The following is a 15673-nucleotide window of genomic DNA, read 5'->3' as shown; positions in this document are numbered from 1 at the left end:
GTCCTGGCCGGCTCATACACAACATGTCCGGCTCGGTGACTAGCTACGCTTACCTTACAAAACAAGTCATACATATATAGCGGTTCATCCCCTTGAGCCTCAAGTCGCCTCTGGGTCTTGGGCCGTCAACGGGCCTGCATGATCCGCCATCTTCATTGATAAGTTGCCAGTGGTATGGCCTGGCCCCTCCTGGGCAGTTCATACCCAATAGTTATATCCCCAACATTAGGCCCCAGGTTGATTTGAACTTGTTCATATCAATCTTCAATACCTGACTTGTCAAAATCTTGCATCGCCTTTGTTTGATAAACCTTGCTATAAACCGCCATGACGTCAGCTCGCAGAACTTTCTTAAACCGTCATGACGTCATTCTACATTAATTTCACACGAGGCTTAGAACATCTTTAACCGATCCTTATCTTAATGAGCATCCCGAAAACCGAGGCGTCCATATAGCCATATGATGATTTTAGCCTCCTCGATCCCCGCGCATGCCTTGTATCCACCCCCTTATAAATAGGGGCAGTGGGTCTTTATCATTTTCCCCCTCGTTTCCTCCTTCGTCTTCCTCCTTCATACGGCCGCACCAGTGCTCGAGCTCCGCCGCCACGACCTCCAACCGCCGCATCAACGCAGGCCGCCGTATCAACCTGATCGGACCAGAGAACTCCGGCGAGCCACCGCTACTCCTCATCACCCGTAATCGCACCTCCCCCCTTTATCTCAGATCTGTATTAGGGTTCAGGCCGTTCGTCGGTGTTCTTGCCGTTCTTGCGTTGTTTCCGTCAACTCCGATAGCTTTCAATCTGGATAGGCCATAGGTCTTGTGCGGAAGTGGTTTGAACATCATTTCCATCATTAAAACAACATCTCTCCATAGAAGATCTCATCAGAGTATCCAAACTTTTCCACTGCCGCCACCTTAGGCTAGAATTTTACTGCTTTTCTGAACTGTGGTAGATCCAAAACTATTGCTCCAGTTTGCGAAGTCTGTTTATCCAATCACTTAGCAAAATCTGAAGTACCATAACTGTCACGGTGACTTATACTGTAAACCGTGATCCGCCATACGCCTCATAACTTTCATGACCCAACACTGCTTCTCTGGTTTAACCATGCTTTCCTCCTGATAACTTGATTTTGCAAAATATATCTTGACTTTTAGGCTCTGTCCGGTTTAACAACAGAATCCTTAATCCGGTAGGTACCATTAGTCCCCATTTAAGCTGCCAATACTTCAATGTTCATCCCCCGGCTTAATCTATTAACTGTTCATAGCATTTTATCTTTGAATCTATGGTCCGGTTTAATAGCATGACCTTAAGCCGGTAATGTTTCCTTCGTTTAGGACTTTGCTCTTCAAGATGGTCAAGACTGTCATTGCCTGCAACTGGGTCGTTTCCCGGGTTACAGAGGAAGACCTAAAAGAATATGTCCAGACTGGCGTCTTAGCCAAGAAAGAAGTCATCCATTGGAGGGTCCCAGGCAATGAGACTCGTCCTGAGCCCAAGGACGGTGAAGTCATTGTTTTTACTGATCATGTAAACCTGAGCTTCAGCCCTCCTGGTTCAAAATTCTTCCGCGATGTGTTGCATTTCTTCAAACTTCATCCACAAGATATCGGCCCAAACACCGTCTCAAACATCTCCAACTTTCAAGTGTTCTGCGAGGTGTACCTTCAACAGGAGCCCACCGTAGAACTATTCAGGGAGTTCTACTACTTGAACCGGCAGAATGAATTCATCAACGGGCCTAGCCTCGAACTAGGCGGCATATCCATACAACACCGGAAAGAGGCCACCTTCCTAGCTGCTACTCTTCCCAGTCGCCCCAAAGACTGGAACCAGACTTGGTTTTGTTGCCAAGATACTTCGCCAGAAGGAGAAAATCCCTTACCGGGTTACCGTGCCAGCCGGCTTAGCAGCAGACATGATCTTTCGGATCATATCAGTACAACAGAACGGAAGAAATATGTGTCGGTTTATGCAAAGATCCGGTCCTTTATGGCCAACGGCCTAACCGAAATTGATCTAGTTCAACGCTGGGTCACCTGGAGAGTCTTGCCTCTAAGCCGCCGACCCGGTTTAATGTGTGAGTACACCGGCGAGCTAACAGATCCTTATTGCCACTGTCAGGTCGAAATAACTGAGGAAGACATCAATAACATGACCAAGACTCTATTGAATGAGAGCTTGGAAGATTGCAGTCAATTCGGACTGAGTCCTTTCTGTACCCTGAATAAGCCGCCAACTGTAAGTTTTGAATCAAGCTCTTACTTAACTCATATTTTGATTTATATTGTTTGCTCATACTCACTGAAACGTTTACAAGCCGATTCACCCTTTTGGACCAAGAAGCTTCAGGAGAAACCAAAGAAAACCGAGGCGAAGAGCAAGGCTAAGAAGCCTGCTAAGAAGAAAACCAACACCGTCGAGTTATTTAACTTGGACGACAAAGATGATGATGATGAGTCGGAGGTAGAACTTGATTCCCTTGGTTTGCTTTTTGTACATCTTATTGACAATGACCATTATCAGGATGATGCGAAAGCCAGTCGTGCAGATGATGACGAGGTAACTATCCTTTCCTCTGGCTCAGAACCTCTGCCAACACAGAAAACTCGACAAGCAAGCCGGAAAGTAAGATTTTCTCACCCTTTAGCTTACTTGGATCCCAACTTTCTTTTGAAGAAGCAGCAACATGAAGCTCGCCGCACAACTCGGCATAGCGGCGGTGGAATCTTGTCCTCCGGCTTACCAAACACCCCAGCACCTCGCAAACGTCGACTGGAGGTTTCAAAAATTTCTAACTTAGATTATCCCAAGGCAGGTCTTTTTCGTCAACCTCTTAATCCATCTGATTCAAATTATCAGGGAACATCTCATTCCTCCTCCGGCGACTCAATGGGAACTCAAATCCCAGCCTTCAAGACTGTGCCTGGGTAGGAATATATTTAACCATTCAAAACTTCATGCCTGATTGATATGCTAACATCTTTGTGTTTTATTTTCCAGTGGTATGGCCAAGCCCAGCAAAAAGGAAAAACTGAACAAGCCGGCTGATGACTCTAACCCTTCTGAGCCGGAAAAACAACAACCAGAATCCTCTCATCCAATTGCTGAGGCCACCATTAACGACCCGCCACCAGAAGACCATGAAGTCTCCATAGACCATATGGATGTTGAGCCAGCCATTTCTAAGCCGCCAAGCCCAATTAAGCTCGCTGAAGAGAAGACTGACGACGTCGTCGTCACCGGGTTTGGTTACACAGCACCGGGTAACCCCACTGTCTTATCCAAGCACAGCGCCAAGGAAGAAATTTCTGCTGATGATAAAGGCAAGTGGAAGGTAGACTTAGAGAGCTACGCCCAGTTCAGTACCCAAGAGATCCACTCTGGTTATTTGAACCGTCTATACACCAGCCGTGATTTTGAAGCCGGCTTAGTCAATTTGATGAAGGAACGCTATGAGGTAATCCAATCACTATTTCTCTTCATAATTATATGTCTATCCGCCGCCAAGTCTATAGGATATGATAGGATTGACTATGCTGTAGACTTTCCAATTGCCATAAAGAACTGAACATCATCACTAGTAGCCCCCAAGGGCCGGCTTAAACCATCAAATTAAGCCGGGACTTTAAGTAGCAGTAATGAACTGCGCATCCGTAACCCCCAAGGGTCGATTTAACTAACATAGTTAAACCGGGACTTACCAACATTGATAAATCAACACTTCAATATGTAACCTTGGTAAACCGGATCATATCATTGCACCCGATTCATCGGATAAATTCATCTTTGAAAAGAGCAATAGGCATTAGCCCCCAAGTGCCAAGGAAAATAGTTGTATTGTGCTTGGGACTTCGAAAAGTTATGAAGAGCAATAGACATTAGCCCCCAAGTGCCAAGGAAAATACTTGTATTATGCTTGGGACTTCAAAAATAATCATGATCATAATACCTTCCATGCCTGCTTATGTCACAGGCTGAACTGATTGAGAAGGATTTGCAGCTCAATGATCTAAAGGCCAACATTAAAACTCAGCAATCTGAGACATCCAAGACCAAGTCGGAACTGAAGACTGCTTTAGAAAACATTGAACAGCTTAAGCAAAACTTCAATAGTGATAAAAACGGCTGGGAGATCGAAAAGGCGGCTCTATTGAAGAGAGCAGAGGATGCTGAAGCCGCACTTAAACCGGTGACTGACGAGTTGTCCGGCTTAAGGCAGCAGATCAATAACATGTTGTCAGCCATCTTTGGTAAGTAGGAAACATGACTCCTTTGCATCTCAATAAACATATTATAAACATCTGCCAGCTTATCAATAAATTTATTGATACAGGTTCTCAGAGCGCCAAGTTGGGCTCAGATATGCGCATCAGGCTTAAAGCTGTGTACACTCTTGTAGAACAGTTATATACTGGCACCCAACGTACCATTGCTGCTGCTATGCACAAGAAATCTCCACCCACTCTCATTAAAGATACATTGGAGAGGTTATTAGTGCTGCCCCAAAGGATTGATGAGTTAAAACGAGCATCTGCCAGAGCCGGCGTGTTGACTGCTTTAAGCCGGGCAAAGGCGTGGCAAGCAGATCTGGATCCAGAAGATTTGGCCAATGGTTGCACAAGTGTCAAAGAGGACGGATCTGCCTTCAGTGTTGATGACTTTGCAGAAATAGCAAGAGCAGTGCGCCCATTAGCAAGTAAGTTGGCTGAAGAAACCAATCTATCCACATACCAGGCGGCTTATGATGCTGAGAACAAGAAAGTGAAGGCGCCGGTTCATCAGGAGACGGATCTCATCCCGCCGATTCGTAAGCATACCTTCGCTCCTGATACGTCTCCATCGTATTTACTTTTCCAAACACTTTTGCCCTTGTTTTGGACTCTAACTTGTATGATTTGAATGGAACTAACCCGAACTGACGCTGTTTTTAGCAGAATTGCCATGGTGTTATTTTTGTGCAGAAATAACAGTTCTCGGAATGACCTGAAACTTCACGGAGAATATTTTTGGAATTTATAAAAAATACTGGTGAAAGAATCAAGACCAGGGGGCCCACACCTTGTCCACGAGGGTGGGGGGCGCGCCCCCTGCCTTGTGGGCCCCCTGGTGCTCCACCGACCTCAACTCCAACTCTATATATTCACGTTCGGGGAGAAAAAAATCAGAGAGAAGGATTCATCACGTTTTACGATACGGAGCCGCCGCCAAGCCCTAATCTCTCTTAGGAGGGCTGATCTGGAGTCCGTTTGGGGCTTCGGAGAGGGGAATCCATCGCCGTCGTCATCATCAACCTTCCTCCATCACCAATTTCATGATGCTCACCGCCGTGCGTGAGTAATTCCATCATAGCAGTAGTAGAAAAAGGGCCTAATGTGAAGCTCATTAATCCCGGTTTGTAATTGAACCGGCACTAATGTGACCATTAGTGCCGGTTCAAACGGCTAAGCGGGCGGCGCTCATTAGTACCGGTTCGTGGTGAACCTTTAGTACCGGTTCGTGCCACGAACCGGTACTAAAGAGCTGGTGGCCTTTAGTACGGGTTGGTGGCTCCAACCGGTACTAAAGACCCCCCTCTTTAGTACGGGTTTGTGCCACCAACCGGTACTAAAGGGGTGCGCTGCCACCCGCAGTGCACAATGTTTAGTCCCACCTCGCTAGTTGAGAGGAGCACGCACCGGTTTATAAGCCCCGCCGCGGCTACCGTGTCGAGCTCCTCTCTAAGCAGGCCTTTGTGGGCTTATTGCAAGTCTTCTTCCCTGTGGGGCCTACTGGGCCGTACGGGCCTACATCCTGGCCCAACTAGAGGTTGGGTTTCTAGGCGTATGCAGGCCCTGCCGGCCCAGTATGTGGGCTGTTTTTGCTTTATTTCAAAAAAAATTCAAAAAAACAAATCCTTTAGTCCCAGTTGGTGTTACCAACCAGGACTAAAGGTCCCCCAGACCACTGCGCTCCTCGTGCCACGTGGTGGCCCTTTAGTGACGGTTCGTGTTGAACCGGTACTAAAGGGTTGGGGGGCTTTAGTCTCCACACTTTAATGCCGGTTGCAGAACCGGCACTAAAGGGCCTTACGAACCGGTGCTAAAGCCCGGTTTTGCACTAGTGTAGGCTTGCTGGACGGTGATGGGTTGGATGAGATTTATCATGTAATCGAGTTAGTTTTGTTAGGGTTTGATCCCTAGTATCCATTATGTTCTGAGATTGATGTTGCTATGACTTTTCTATGCTTAATGCTTGTCACTAGGGCCTGAGTGCCATGAATTCAGATCTGAACCTATTATGTTTTCATGAATATATGTGAGTTCTTGATCTTATCTTGCAAGTCATTAGTCACCTACTATGTGTTATGATCCGACAACCCCGAAGTGACAATAATCGGGACCACTCTCGGTGATGACCGTAGTTTGAGGAGTTCATGTATTCACTATGTGTTAATGCTTTGGTCAGGTACTCTATTAAAAGGAGGCCTTAATATCCCTTAGTTTCCAATAGGACCCCGCTGCCACGGGAGGGTAGGACAAAAGATGTCATGCAAGTTCTTTTCCATAAGCACATATGACTATATTCGGAATACATGCCTACATTACATTGATGAACATGAGCTAGTTATGTGTCACCCTATGTTATAACTATTGCATGAGGAATCGCATCCGACATAATTATCCATCACTGATCCAATGCCTACGAGCTTTTCACATATTGCTCTTTGCTTAGTTACTTTGCCATTGCTACTGTTACGATTACTACAAAACTGCTACTGTTACTTTTGCCACTGTTACCGTTACTTCCATACTACTTTGTTGCAGATATTAACTTATCCAGGTGTGGTTGAATTGACAACTCAACTGATAATACTTGAGAATATTCTTGGGCTCCCCTTGTGTCGAATCAATAAATTTGGGTTGAATACTCTGTTGGGTTTCGTAGTAATTTCAAAAAATTTCCTACGCTCACACAGGATCATGGTGATGTATAGCAACGAGAGGGAGAGTGTGTCCACGTACCCTCGTAGACCAAAAGCAAAAGAGTTATGACAACGCGGTCGATGTAGTCGTACTTGACGATCCGACCGATCAACAGTTGATGTAGTTGTACGTCTTCACGATCCGACCGATCAAGCACCGAACGTACGACACCTCCGAGTTCAGCACACGTTCAGCTCGATGACGTCCCTCGAACTCCAATCCAGCCGAGTGTTGAGGGAGAGTTTCGTCAGCACAACGACGTGGTGACGAAGTTGACGTTCTACCGACGCAGGGCTTCGCCTAAGCACCGTTACAGTATTATTGAGGTGTAATTTGGTGTAGGGGGGCGCCGCACACGGCTAAGAGATCAAATCAATCGTACGTGTGGCGCCCCCCTGCCTCTGTATATAAAGGAGCCAAGGGGGAGGTGGCCGGCCCAAGGGGGAGGCGCCAGGAGGAGTCCTACTCCCACCGGGAGTAGGACTCCCCCCCTCTCCTAGTTGGATTAGGATTGGAGGGGGGGAAAGAGAGAAGGAAGGGGCCGGCCCCCTTTTCCCCTAAACCAATTCGGTTTGGGCTAGGGGGGGCGCACCCTTGCTGCCCTCTCTTCCCACTAAGGCCCACTAAGGCCCAACAGCCTCCCGGGGGGTTCCGGTAACCTCCCGGTACTCCGGTAAAATCCCGATTTCACCCGGAACACTTCCGATATCCAAACATAGGCTTCCAATATATCAATCTTTATGTCTCGACCATTTCGAGACTCCTCGTCATGTACGTGATCACATCCGGGACTCCGAACAACCTTCGGTATATCAAACTCATAAACTCATAATATAACCGTCATCGAAACCTTAAGCGTGCGGACCCTACGGGTTCGAGAACTATGTAGACATGTCCGAGACACTTCTCCAGTCAATAACCAATAGTGGAACCTGGATGTTCATATTGGCTCCCACATATTCTACGAAGATCTTTATCGGTCAAACCGCATAACAACATACGTTGTTCCCTTTGTCATCGGTATGTTACTTGCCCGAGATTCGATCGTCGGTATCTCAATACCTAGTTCAATCTCGTTACCGGAAAGTCTCTTTACTCGTTCCGTAATACATCATCCCGCAACTAACTCATTAGCTACAATGCTTGCAAGGCTTATAGTGATGTGCATTACCGAGAGGGCCCAGAGATACCTCTCCAACAATCGGAGTGACAAATCCTAATCTCGAAATACGCCAACCCAACAAGTACCTTTGGAGACACCTGTAGAGCACCTTTATAATCACCCATTTACGTTGCGACGTTTGGTAGCACACAAAGTGTTCCTCCGGTAAACGGGAGTTGCATAATCTCATAGTCATAGGAACATGTATAAGTCATGAAGAAAGCAATAGCAGAATACTAAACGATCGTGTGCTAAGCTATCGGAATGGGTCAAGTCAATCACATCATTCTACTAATGATATGATCCCGTTAATCAAATGACAACTCATGTCTATGGCTAGGAAACATAACCATCTTTGATCAATGAGCTAGTCAAGTAGAGGCATACTAGTGACATACTGTTTGTCTATGTATTCACACAAGTATTACGTTTCCAGTTAATAGAATTCTAGCATGAATAATAAACATTTATCATGATATAAGGAAATAAATAATAACTTTATTATTGCCTCTAGGGCATATTTCCTTCAGTCTCCCACTTGCACTAGAGTCAATAATCTAGATTACACTGTAATGATTCTAACACCCATGGAGCCTTGGTGCTGATCATGTTTTGCTCGTGGAAGAGGCTTAGTCAACGGGTCTGCAACATTCAGATCCGTATGCATCTTGCAAATTTCTATGTCTCCCACCTGGACTTGGTCCCTGATGGAGTTGAAGCGTCTCTTTATGTGTTTGGTCCTTTTGTGAAATCTGGATTCCTTCGCCAAGGCAATTGCACCAGTATTGTCACAAAAGATTTTCATTGGACCCGATGCACTAGGTATGACACCTAGATCGGATATGAACTCCTTCATCCAGACTCCTTCATTTGCTGCTTCCGAAGCAGCTATGTACTCCGCTTCACATGTAGATCCCGCCACGACGCTTTGTTTAGAACTCGTCCAACTGACAGCTCCACTGTTCAATATAAACACGTATCCGGTCTGCGATTTAGAATCGTCCGGATCAGTGTCAAAGCTTGCATCGACGTAACCGCTTACGACGAGTTCTTTGTCACCTCCATAAACGAGAAACATATCCTTAGTCCTTTTCAGGTATTTTAGGATGTTCTTGACCGCTGTCCAGTGATCCACTCCTGGATTACTTTGGTACCTCCCTGCTAAACTAATAGCAAGGCACACATCAGGTCTGGTACACAGCATTGCATACATGATAGAGCCTATGGCTGAAGCATAGGGAACATCTTTCATCTTCTCTCTATCTTCTGCAGTGGTCGGGCATTGAGTCTTACTTAACTTCACACTCTGCAACACAGGCAAGAACCCTTTCTTCGCCTGATCCATTTTGAACTTCTTCAAAACTTTGTCCAGGTATGTGCTTTGTGAAAGTCCAATCAAGCGTCTTGATCTATCTCTATAGATCTTAATGCCCAATATATAAGCAGCTTCACCGAGGTCTTTCATTGAAAAACTCTTATTCAAATATCCCTTTATGCTATCCAGAAATTCTATATTATTTCCGATCAACAATATGTCATCCACATATAATATCAGAAATGCTACAGAGCTCCCACTCACTTTCTTGTAAATACAAGCTTCTTTAAAAGTCTGTACAAACCCATATGCTTTGATCACACTATCAAAACGTTTATTCCAACTCCGAGAGGCTTGCACCAGTCCATAAATGGATCGCTGGAGCTTGCACACTTTGTTAGCTCCCTTTGGATCGATAAAACCTTCCGGTTGCATCATATACAACTCCTCTTCCAGAAACCCATTCAGGAATGCAGTTTTTACATCCATTTGCCAAATTTCATAATCATAAAATGCGGCAATTGCTAACATGATTCGGACAGACTTAAGCATCGCTATGGGTGAGAAAGTCTCATCGTAGTCAATCCCTTGAACTTGTCGAAACCCTTTCGCAACAAGTCAAGCTTTGTAGACAGTAACATTACCGTCAGCGTCAGTCTTCTTCTTAAAGATCCATTTATTCTCAATTGCTTGCCGATCACCGGGCAAGTCAACCAAAGTCCACACTTTGTTCTCATACAAGGATCCCATCTCTGATTTCATGGCCTCAAGCCATTTTGCGGAATCTGGGCTCACCATCGCTTCTTCATAGTTCGTAGGTTCGTCATGGTCTAGTAACATAACTTCCAAAACAGGATTACCGTACCACTCTGGTGCGGATCTCGCTCTGGTTGATCTACGAGGTTCAGTAGTTACTTGATCTGAAGTTTCATGATCATCATCATTAACTTCCTCACTAATTGGTGTAGGAGTCACAGGAACAGATTTCTGTGATGAACTACCTTCCAACAATGGAGGAGATACAGTTATCTCATCAAGTTCTACTTTCCTCCCACTCACTTCTTTCGAGAGAAACTCCTTCTCTAGAAAGGATCCAAACTTAGCAACAAAAGTCTTGCCTTCGGATCTGTGATAGAAGGTGTACCCAACAGTCTCTTTTGGGTATCCTATGAAGACACATTTCTCTGATTTGGGTTCGAGCTTATCAGGTTGAAGCTTTTTCACATAAGCATCGCAGCCCCAAACTTTAAGGAACGACAACTTTGGTTTCTTGCCAAACCACAGTTCATAAGGTGTCGTCTCAACGGATTTAGATGGTGCCCTATTTAACGTGAATGCAACAGTCTCTAGAGCATAGCCCCAAAACGATAGCGGTAGATCAGTAAGAGACATCATAGATCGCACCATATCTAGTAAAGTACGATTACGACGTTCGGACACACCATTACGCTGTGGTGTTCCGGGTGGCGTGAGTTGCGAAACTATTCCGCATTGTTTCAAATGAATACCAAACTCGTAACTCAAATATTCTCCTCCACGATCAGATCGTAGAAACTTTATTTTCTTGTTACGGTGATTTTCCACTTCACTCTGAAATTCCTTGAACTTTTCAAACGTTTCAGACTTATGCTTCATTAAGTAGATATACCCATATCTGCTTAAATCATCTGTGAAGGTGAGAAAATAACGATACCCGCCGCGAGCCTCAACATTCATTGGACCACATACATCAGTATGTATGATTTCCAACAAATCAGTTGCTCGCTCCATAGTTCCGGAGAACGGCGTTTTAGTCATCTTGCCCATGAGGCACGGTTCGCAAGTACCAAGTGATTCATAATCAAGAGGTTCCAAAAGTCCATCAGTATGGAGTTTCTTCATGCGCTTTACACCGATATGACCTAAACGGCAGTGCCACAAATAAGTGGCATTATCTTTATCAACTCTACATCTTTTGGATTCAATATTATGAATATGTGTATTACTACTATCGAGATTCAACAAAAATAGACCGTTCTTCAAGGGTGCATGACCATAAAAGATATTATTCATATAAATAGAACAACCATTATTCTCTGATTTAAATGAATAACCGTCTCGCATCAAACAAGATCCATATATAATGTTCATGCTCAACGCTGTCACCAAATAACAATTATTTAGGTCTAAAACTAATCCTGAAGGTAGATGTAGAGGTAGCGTGCCGACTGCGATCACATCGACTTTGGAACCGTTTCCCACGCGCATCGTCACCTCGTCCTTAGCCAATCTTCGCTCAATCCGTAGCCCCTGTTTCGAGTTGCAAATATTAGCAACAGAACCAGTATCAAATACCCAGGTGCTACTGCGAGTACTAGTAAGGTACACATCAATAACATGTATATCATATATACCTTTGTTCACCTTGCCATCCTTCTTATCCGCCAAATACTTGGGGCAGTTCCGCTTCCAGTGGCCAGTTTGTTTGCAGTAGAAGCACTCAGTCTCAGGCTTAGGTCCAGACTTGGGTTTCTTCTCCTGAGCAGCAACTTGTTGTTCTTCTTGAAGTTCCCCTTCTTCTTCCCTTTGCCCTTTTTCTTGAAACTGGTGGTTTTGCTAACCATCAACACTTGATGCTCCTTTTTGATTTCTACCTCCGCAGCCTTTAGCATCGCGAAGAGCTCGGGAATAGTCTTTTCCATCCCTTGCATATTATAGTTTATCACGAAGCTCTTGTAGCTTGGTGGCAGTGATTGAAGAATTCTGTCAATGACGCTATCATCCGGAAGATTAACTCCCAGCTGAATCATGTGATTATGATACCCAGACATCTTGAGTATATGCTCACTGACAGAATTATTCTCCTCCATCTTGCAGCTATAGAACTTATTGGAGACTTCATATCTCTCAATCCGGGCATTTGCTTGAAATATTACCTTCAACTCTTGAAACATCTCATATGCTCCATGACGTTCAAAACGTCGTTGAAGACCCGGTTCTAAGCCGTAAAGCATGGCACACTGAACTATCGAGTAGTCATCAGCTTTGCTTTGCCAGACGTTCATAACATCTGGTGCTGCTCCTGCAGCAGGCCTGGCGCCCAGCGGTGCTTCCAGGACGTAATTCTTCTGTGCAGCAATGAGGATAATCCTCAAGTTATGGACCCAGTCTGTGTAATTGCTACCATCATCTTTCAACTTTGCTTTCTCAAGGAACGCATTAAAATTTAATGGAACAACAGCACGGGCCATCTATCTACAACAACATAGACAAGCAAGATACTATCAGGTACTAAGTTCATGATAAATTTAAGTTCAATTTAATCATATTACTTAAGAACTCCCACTTAGATAGACATCTCTCTAATCCTCTAAGTGATCACGTGATCCAAATCAACTAAACCGTGTCCGATCATCACGTGAGACGGAGTAGTTTCAATGGTGAACATCACTATGTTGATCATATCTACTATATGATTCACGCTCGACCTTTCGGTCTCCGTGTTTCGAGGCCATATCTGTTACATGCTAGGCTCGTCAAGTTTAACCTGAGTATTCCGCGTGCGCAACTGTTTTGCACCCGTTGTATTTGAACGTAGAGCCTATCACACCCGATCATCACGTGGTGTCTCAGCACGAAGAACTTTTGCAACGGTGCATACTCAGGGAGAACACCTTTTACTTGATAATTTAGTGAGAGATCATCTTATAATGCTACCGTCGTTCTAAGCAGAATAAGATGCATAAAAGATAAACATCACATGCAATCAATATAAGTGATATGATATGGCCATCATCATCTTGTGCTTGTGATATCCATCCCCGAAGCACCTTCACGATCACCATCGTCACCGGCGCGACACCTTGATCTCCATCGTAGCATCGTTGCACCGTCATGATCACCATCGTCATCGGCGCTACACCTTGATCTCCATCGTAGCATCGTTGTTGTCTCGCCAAACTTATGCTTTCACGACTATCGCTACCGCTTAGTGATAAAGTAAAGCATTACATCGCGATTTCATTGCATACAATAAAGCGACAACCATATGGCTCCTGCCAGTTGCCGATAACTCGGTTACAAAACATGATCATCTCATACAACAAATTATATCACATCATGCCTTGACCATATCACATCACAACATGCCCTGCAAAAACAAGTTAGACGTCTACTTTGTTGTTGCAAGTTTTACGTGGCTGCTACGGGCTTCGCAAGAACCGTTCTTACCTACGCATCAAAACCACAACGATAGTTTGTCAAGTTGGTGCTGTTTTAACCTTCGCAAGGACCGGGCGTAGCCACACTCGATTCAACTAAAGTGAGAGAGACAGACACCCGCCTGTCACCTTTAAGCAACGAGTGCTCGCAGCGGTGAAACCGGTCTCGCGTAAGCGTACGCGTAATGTTGGTCCGGGCCGCTTCATCTCACAATACCGCCAAACCAAAGTATGACATGCTGGTAAGCAGTATGACTTATATCGCCCACAACTCACTTGTGTTCTACTCGTGCATAACATCAACGCATAAAACCGGGCTCTGATACCACTGTTGGGTTTCGTAGTAATTTCAAAAAATTTCCTACGCTCACACAGGATCATGGTGATGTATAGCAACGAGAGGGAGAGTGTGTCCACGTACCCTCGTAGACCGAAAGCGAAAGCGTTATGACAACGCGGTCGATGTAGTCGTACTTGACGATCCGACCGATCAACAGTTGATGTAGTTGTACGTCTTCACGATCCGACCGATCAAGCACCGAACGTACGGCACCTCCGAGTTCAGCACACGTTCAGCTTGATGACGTCCCTCGAACTCCGATCCAGCCGAGTGTTGAGGGAGAGTTTCGTCAGCACAACGGCGTGGTGACGATGTTGACGTTCTACCGACGCAGGGCTTCGCCTAAGCACCGCTACAGTATTATCGAGGTGTAATTTGGTGTAGGGGGGCGCCGCACACGGCTAAGAGATCAAATCAATCGTATGTGTGGCGCCCCCCTGCCTCTGTATATAAAGGAGCCAAGGGGGAGGTGGCCAGCCCAAGGGGGAGGCGCCAGGAGGAGTTCTACTCCCACCGGGAGTAGGACTCCCCCCCTCTCCTAGTTGGATTAGGATTGGAGGGGGGAAAGAGAGAAGGAAGGGGCGGACCCCCTTTGCCCCTAAACCAATTCAGTTTGGGCTAGGGGGGGCGCACCCTTGCTTCCCTCTCTTCCCACTAAGGCCCACTAAGGCCGAACAGCCTCCCGGGGGGTTCCGGTAACCTCCCGGTACTCCGGTAAAATCCCGATTTCACCCGGAACACTTCCGATATCCAAACATAGGCTTCCAATATATCAATCTTTATGTCTCGACCATTTAGAGACTCCTCGTCATGTCCGTGATCACATCCGGGACTCCGAACAACCTTCGGTACATCAAACTCATAAACTCATAATATAACCGTCATCGAAACCTTAAGCGTGCGGACCCTACGGGTTCGAGAACTATGTAGACATGACCGAGACACTTCTCCAGTCAATAACCAATAGTGGAACCTGGATGTTCATATTGGCTCCCACATATTCTACGAAGATCTTTATCGGTCAAACCGCATAACAACATACGTTGTTCCCTTTGTCATCGGTATGTTACTTGCCCGAGATTCGATCGTCGGTATCTCAATACCTAGTTCAATCTCGTTACCGGCAAGTCTCTTTACTCGTTCCGTAATACATCATCCCGCAACTAACTCATTAGCTGCAATGCTTGCAAGGCTTATAGTGATGTGCATTACCGAGAGGGCCCAGAGATACCTCTCTGACAATCGGAGTGACAAATCCTAATCTCGAAATACGCCAACCCAACAAGTACCTTTGGAGACACCTGTAGAGCACATTTATAATCACCCATTTACGTTGTGACATTTGGTAGCACACAAAGTGTTCCTCCGGTAAACGGGAGTTGCATAATCTCATAGTCATAGGAACATGTATAAGTCATGAAGAAAGCAATAGCAGAATACTAAACGATCGTGTGCTAAGCTATCGGAATGGGTCAAGTCAATCACATCATTCTACTAATGATATGATCCCGTTAATCAAATGACAACTCATGTCTATGGCTAGGAAACATAACCATCTTTGATCAACGAGCTAGTCAAGTAGAGGCATACTAGTGACATACTGTTTGTCTATGTATTCACACAAGTATTACGTTTCCAGTTAATACAATTCTAGCATGAATAATAAACATTTATCATGAT

This window comes from Aegilops tauschii, chromosome 7 (genome assembly GCF_002575655.3).
Source record: "Aegilops tauschii subsp. strangulata cultivar AL8/78 chromosome 7, Aet v6.0, whole genome shotgun sequence".
NCBI lineage: Eukaryota > Viridiplantae > Streptophyta > Magnoliopsida > Poales > Poaceae > Aegilops > Aegilops tauschii.
This window is presented reverse-complemented; position numbering follows the sequence as displayed.